We start from the raw sequence: 6,149 nt of genomic DNA, 5'->3' as shown, positions 1-6,149 counted from the left end.
TCACCTGAAGAGATGGTTGCACGAGCAGTTCTTAACAAACCTATAACCTCGGGCGACGCCGCAGATCCGGAGGCTCTAGAGGCCACTAGAAAGGAAATGCTGGCCACAGCCAAGAAGCTCGCCAATACCGCAGCCGCATTAAGGGATGAAAGGGCAGAAGCTGCAAGTTTGATGGACCACTTCGACAGACAGGATCGCGAAATTGCTGACACACTCGAGCATGTCAAGAGCATGAGGCAAGAATGGGAAGTAAAGATGACTTATGCGTAGGCGGAGGCTGATCGAATCGTTAGAGAAGCAATTCCGCCTCGCAGAATCAACTTCGCCACGCCCGCAGAGCAGCAGCCGCTGGAAACCCCAAAGGACAACATGCTAAAAGCTGCGGAGCTATTGAAGAAGAAGGACGAAGAGGTTGATATCAACTACCTCCGCAAACTTGTCGCTTCAGCAATGCAGCAGCAAAGCAAGGCGGATACTTCGCGCAGGTTAGAATCCAATCCGGATAACTGTGTATCTACCGCGTGTATGACGCTCGCGCCGATCGGCATCCCGATGATGAATCACACACCGGATCCTCGGAGCGCAGAAGAAAAACCAGGGAACACCCAAATCCGATCCCCGTTCCGTCAAAGACGCCTTCGTCAGATCCAAAAAAGGGAAAGGATGCAATGTACTCTGGACGAGACAAGTATCGCAACCCCTCTCCTCCGCCTAATGGTTACCCGCGACCCCCTCGCCGCCGTAGTCCAGCCGGAAACACCAGGCCCCCAGGGCATGGTGGGATTGTTATCCGCGACAACGTGCTGCCAAGAAACAGAAACAGGGAGCATTCGCCGGAACCTCGCCGGAACCAGAACAACGATCGTGAGCCCGAGCCCAGGAGGAGTCGGAATGAGGAGCGCGACCCAGAGCCTCGCCGGAGCCGCGACCCGGAGCCTCGCCGGAGCCGGAATGACCAGGGCAGCCAGCGCCATGGCGAAGGCAGCCACAGAAGCCGGAGCCTGCACCGGGAAGGCCGAGGAGAATCGGAAGGCGGAAGCAAGAAATCGGACCGACCACCTCGCAGGTCTCCCTCACCACCACCTAGCGGTGGCGGCGGAGGTGGAGGCGGAGGCGACGGCCGGAGATCTCGCTCTCGCTCACAATCTCCTCGCCACGGCCCGCGCGACGCGAGGGAACGCCTTAACGAATACAGAACCGACTACATTGGTCCGAAGTGCTTTGGCAGGATGATTCTAGAGGAACCAAAGCCAAGGATGAACCTCAAGCTACCCGGAAATCTGAAGCATTATGATGGCACCGAAAGGCCGGATACCTGGATTGAGGATTACTATAATGCAGTAACCTTTGCCGGAGGAACCCCTAACATCGCCTGCCGCATGCTCCAGTTGTACCTTGTAGGTCCAGCCCGGATCTGGCTCAGTGACCTCGAGAAGAACTCCATCTTTTGCTGGATCGACCTGAAGACCGCTTTCGAGAAACACTTCAGAGGCACCTACAAAAGACCTGCCACGGCAAGCGACCTGCAAGCCTGCATCCAGAAGAAGGGAGAAACCTCAAGAAACTACCTCACACGATGGTTGGCATGCAGGAAAGAGTGCGAAAACATCGACCACACCACCGCCATGTACGCCTTCATTGGTGGACTGCAGAGGGGAGGATTGCTGAGGCATACGCTCACTCGTTTGGCTAACTCAAACAAGCTGACTTTGGATGAGATGATCTCCATTGCCAGTGATCATACTGCCGCCGATGATGACGCATGCGGTGATCTCGCAGCTACAGCAATCCCCCTACATCAACAAAAGAAGAACCGTGATAACGGCAACAGCAGCAGCCATAAGCGCAAGAACCCTGATGACCAGAAGAGTGGCGGATCCGAGATGGTCGCCATGGCGTTTCAACGCGGAGGTTCAGGAGGCGGAAGAGGACGCGGCCGTGGAGGCGGAGCCGGCAGGGGTCAGCAGCATGCCACTGAGGTCACAGCTGGCGGATCCCGCGCCCCGCAAACCTACGAGGAGTACAGAGACATGCCCTGCCTGGCCCACCTGGATCCGGTTACAGGGAAGTCAACTCACACCAATCGCAACTGCAAGTGGGTCAATGATCTAAAGAACGACCCGGAGGCAGGATACAAGCGAGCCCGGAAGCACCGCCCACGCGGCAAGGGAGGCAAGGGCAAGAACAAGGACAAAGAGGAAGATAGTTCCGAGGCGATGGATGAGGATGATAACTCGCCGGATCCCAAGGTAGGATCCGCAGGTAAATCCAACCCATTCGAGAAAAAGAGCGTGGGGGCTTACCACACTTTCCTCGGAACCCCAACAGTCCGCGCTGCCAAGTCAGCTACCCGGATCCTGAACGCCACAGTTCCGGCTGTGCCGCAGTATGTCAGGTGGTCGGAAATCCCGTGCACATTTGATAGGGAGGATCACCCTGCCATTGTGCCAAAAGAATGCTACGCCTTAGTTGTAAGTCCCCGCATAGACGGGCATGACTTCTCCAAGTGCCTCATGGATGGTGGAGCCAGCTTGAACATCATGTACCTGGAGACTCTAGAGCGGATGAACCTTACCAAGGAACAGCTCAAACACAGCAACACTAAGTTTCATGGCGTGGTTCCGGGTAAGAAGGCGAATTCCCTCGGCAGCATCACACTTCCCGTGGCTTTTGGCGATGTTCACAATTTCCGCGAAGAGAAGATCACGTTTGAAGTTGTGCCCTTCAAGAGCTCCTACCACGTCATCTTCGGCAGGCCCACCTACCACAAGTTCCACGCAAGAGCATGCTACATCTACAACAAGCTCAAGATTCCGGGTCCTAAGGGTATGATTACCGTATCCGGAGACTACAAAAAGGCTCATGAGTGCGAGTTAGGCGAAGCCGCCTTCGCAGAGTCTGTGATATCTGGAGAGGAGCTGCAAGGCTACAGAGCCGCGGTGGATCCGACTGAGATGCAGACCACCAAGAAGCAGATCTCCGAACAGAAGACCTCCTTCAAGGCCGCGATAGAAACCAAGAAGCACGACCTCATCAAAGGCGACCCTTCCAAGCAGGTTTCAGTCGGAGCCAACATGGACCCCAAATAGGAAGACGCGCTCGTCGAGTTCCTCCGCGCTAACATGGTTATCTTCGCATGGCAACCTTCTGACATGTCCGGAGTACCTAGGGAACTCGCCGAGCACTACCTCAACATAAATCCGGGGGCTAAACCGGTGAAGCAAGCTATGCGACGCTTTGGAGATAAGAAACGCCGCGCCATAGGAATGGAACTAGCTAAGTTACTAGAGGCAGGTTTTGTAATAGAAGTTATCCACACCGATTGGGTCGCAAATCCCGTCCTTGTACCCAAAAAGAACACTGAAATACTAAGAATGTGCATCGATTACTCCGGCTTGAACAAGCATTGCCCGAAGGATCCGTTCCCCTTGCCGCGCATTGACCAAGTCATTGATTCGACGGCGGGGGTGGAACTTCTGTGTTTTCTTGATGCGTATTCCGGGTATCATCAGATCCGGATGAAGGAGTCCGACCAAAAGGCGACTTCATTCATTACCCCGTTTGGTACTTACTGCTATGTTACTATGCCTTTTGGTTTGTAAAACGCAGGTGCCACCTGCTGATACGTCTCTGACGTATCGATAATTTCTTATGTTCCATGCCACATTATTGATGTTATCTACATGTTTTATGCACACTTTATGTCATATTCGTGCATTTTCTGGAACTAACCTATTAACAAGATGCCGAAGTGCCAGTTCCTGTTTTCTGCTGTTTTTGGTTTCAGAAATCCTAGTAACGAAATATTCTCGGAATCGGACGAAATCAACGCCCAGGTTCCTATTTTTCCCGGAACCATCCAGAACACACGAGAACCGCCAGAGAAGGGGGACAGGGCCACCAGACCACACCCCGGCGCGGCCAGGGGGGGGGCCGCGCCCCCCTATAGTGTGGGCCCCCCAGAAGCCCTCCTGCGCCGCCTCTTCGCCTATATAAAGCCCCTGACCTAAAAACCTCGACACAATTGACGAAAACCACAGAAACCTTCCAGAGCCGCCGCCATCGCGAGGCCAAGATCTGGGGGACAGGAGTCTCTGTTCCGGCACGCTGCCGGAGCGGGGAAGTGCCCCCGGAAGGCTTCTCCATCGACACCGCTGCCATCTCCACCGCCATCTTCATCACCGCTACTGCTCCCATGAGGAGGGAGTAGTTCTCCATCGAGGCTCGGGGCTGTACCGGTAGCTATGTGGTTCATCTCTCTCCCATGTACCTCAATACAATAATCTCATGAGCTGCTTTACATGATTGAGATTCATATGAGTTTGTATCACAATTTATCTATGTGCTACTCTAGCAAAGTTATTAAAGTAGTTCTATTCCTCCTGCACGTGTGTAAAGGTGACAGTGTGTGCACCGTGTTAGTACTTGGTTTATGCTATGATCATGATCTCTTGTAGATTGCGAAGTTAACTATTGCTATGATAATATTGATGTGATCTATTCCTCCTACATATGCATGAAGGTGACAGTGTGCATGCTATGTTAGTACTTGGTTTAGTCTATTGATCTATCTTACACTATAAGGTTACTTAAATATGAACAAATTGTGGAGCTTGTTAACTCCGGCATTGAGGGTTCGTGTAATCCTACGCAATGCGTTCATCATCCAACAAGAGTGTAGAGTATGCATTTATCTGTTCTGTTATGTGATCAATGTTGAGAGTGTCCACTAGTGAAAGTGTAATCCCTAGGCCTTGTTCCTAAATACTGCGTTACTACTGCTTGTTTACTGTTTTACTGCGTTACTACTGCTGCAATACTACCACCATCAACTACACGCCAACAAGCTATTTTCTGGCACCGTTGCTACTGCTCATATATATTCATACCACCTGTATTTCACTATCTCTTCGCCGAACTAGTGCACCTATTAGGTGTGTTGGGGACACAAGAGACTTCTTGCTTTGTGGTTGCAGGGTTGCATGAGAGGGATATCTTTGACCTCTTCCTCCCTGAGTTCGATAAACCTTGGGTGATCCACTTAAGGGAAAACTTGCTGCTGTTCTACAAACCTCTGCTCTTGGAGGCCCAACACTGTCTACAGGAAAAGGAGGGGGAAGTAGACATCAAGCTATTTTCTGGCGCCGTTGCCGGGGAGGAAAGGTAAAAGGTACTCACACTCCGGACCTCGGCTACCAAGCTATTTTCCGCCATTGTAAGTACTCGAAGCTATTTCCTTTAGATCCTGCAATTGCAACTTTTTGTTTCTTGTTTACACTAGTTAGGCATAATGGAAAACAACAAAAAAATTGGTGAGCTTTTTAGTCTTTTTCCCGATTTAGAATTGTTTGATGCGAAAATTAAAAAACCTATGGAACCTTATTTGCATGCTAGTAGTGATGTTATTAGTATGAATGCAATTACTGCTAATACTATGGATAAGTCTAAGCTTGGGGAAGCTAGTTTATATAAAAATAATCTTTTTTTGCTCCTCAGCTTTGGAAGAAATATTTTGCTCTGATAATGCTTTATCTCCCATATGCGATGATTCTAATGATGCTTCTGATATTTTAATTCCACCTGCTGAAAGTATTCCGTATAAAATACCTATGAAAATTATTGAACGTGTTATGGACAACCACTATAAAGGGGATGGAACTGTCCATCCTAGAGATCATTTACTGTTTTTGCACGAATTATGCGGGTTATTCAAGTGTGCAGGTATCTCTATGGATGAAGTGAGGAAGAAGCTATTCTCTGTTTTGCTATCTGGTAAAGCGGCGCATTGGTATAAATTGTTGGAGAATAGACATTCTCTTGGTTGGGAGGAAATTGCATCTCTCTTTTATTCTAAATTTTATCCTCCTCATGAAGTGCATATTGATAGGAATTATATTTATAACTTTTATCCTCGTGATGGAGAGAGTATTTCTCAAGCGTGGGGGAGATTGAAATCACTAATGCTCAAATGTCCCATTCATGAGCTCCCCCGTAATGTTATTGTTAATAATTTTTATGCGAGGCTTTCAGGACAACATAAGGACTATCTGGACGCGTGTTCGGAGGGATCTTTCACAAGCAAGGAGGTTGAAGCTAGGTGGGATCTTCTTGATCGGATTGAGGACAACGCTGAAGGATGGGAGAACAAC

The sequence above is a fragment of the Lolium perenne genome, chromosome 1, assembly GCF_019359855.2.
Source record: "Lolium perenne isolate Kyuss_39 chromosome 1, Kyuss_2.0, whole genome shotgun sequence".
NCBI classification, from domain to species: Eukaryota; Viridiplantae; Streptophyta; class Magnoliopsida; order Poales; family Poaceae; genus Lolium; species Lolium perenne.
This window is presented reverse-complemented; position numbering follows the sequence as displayed.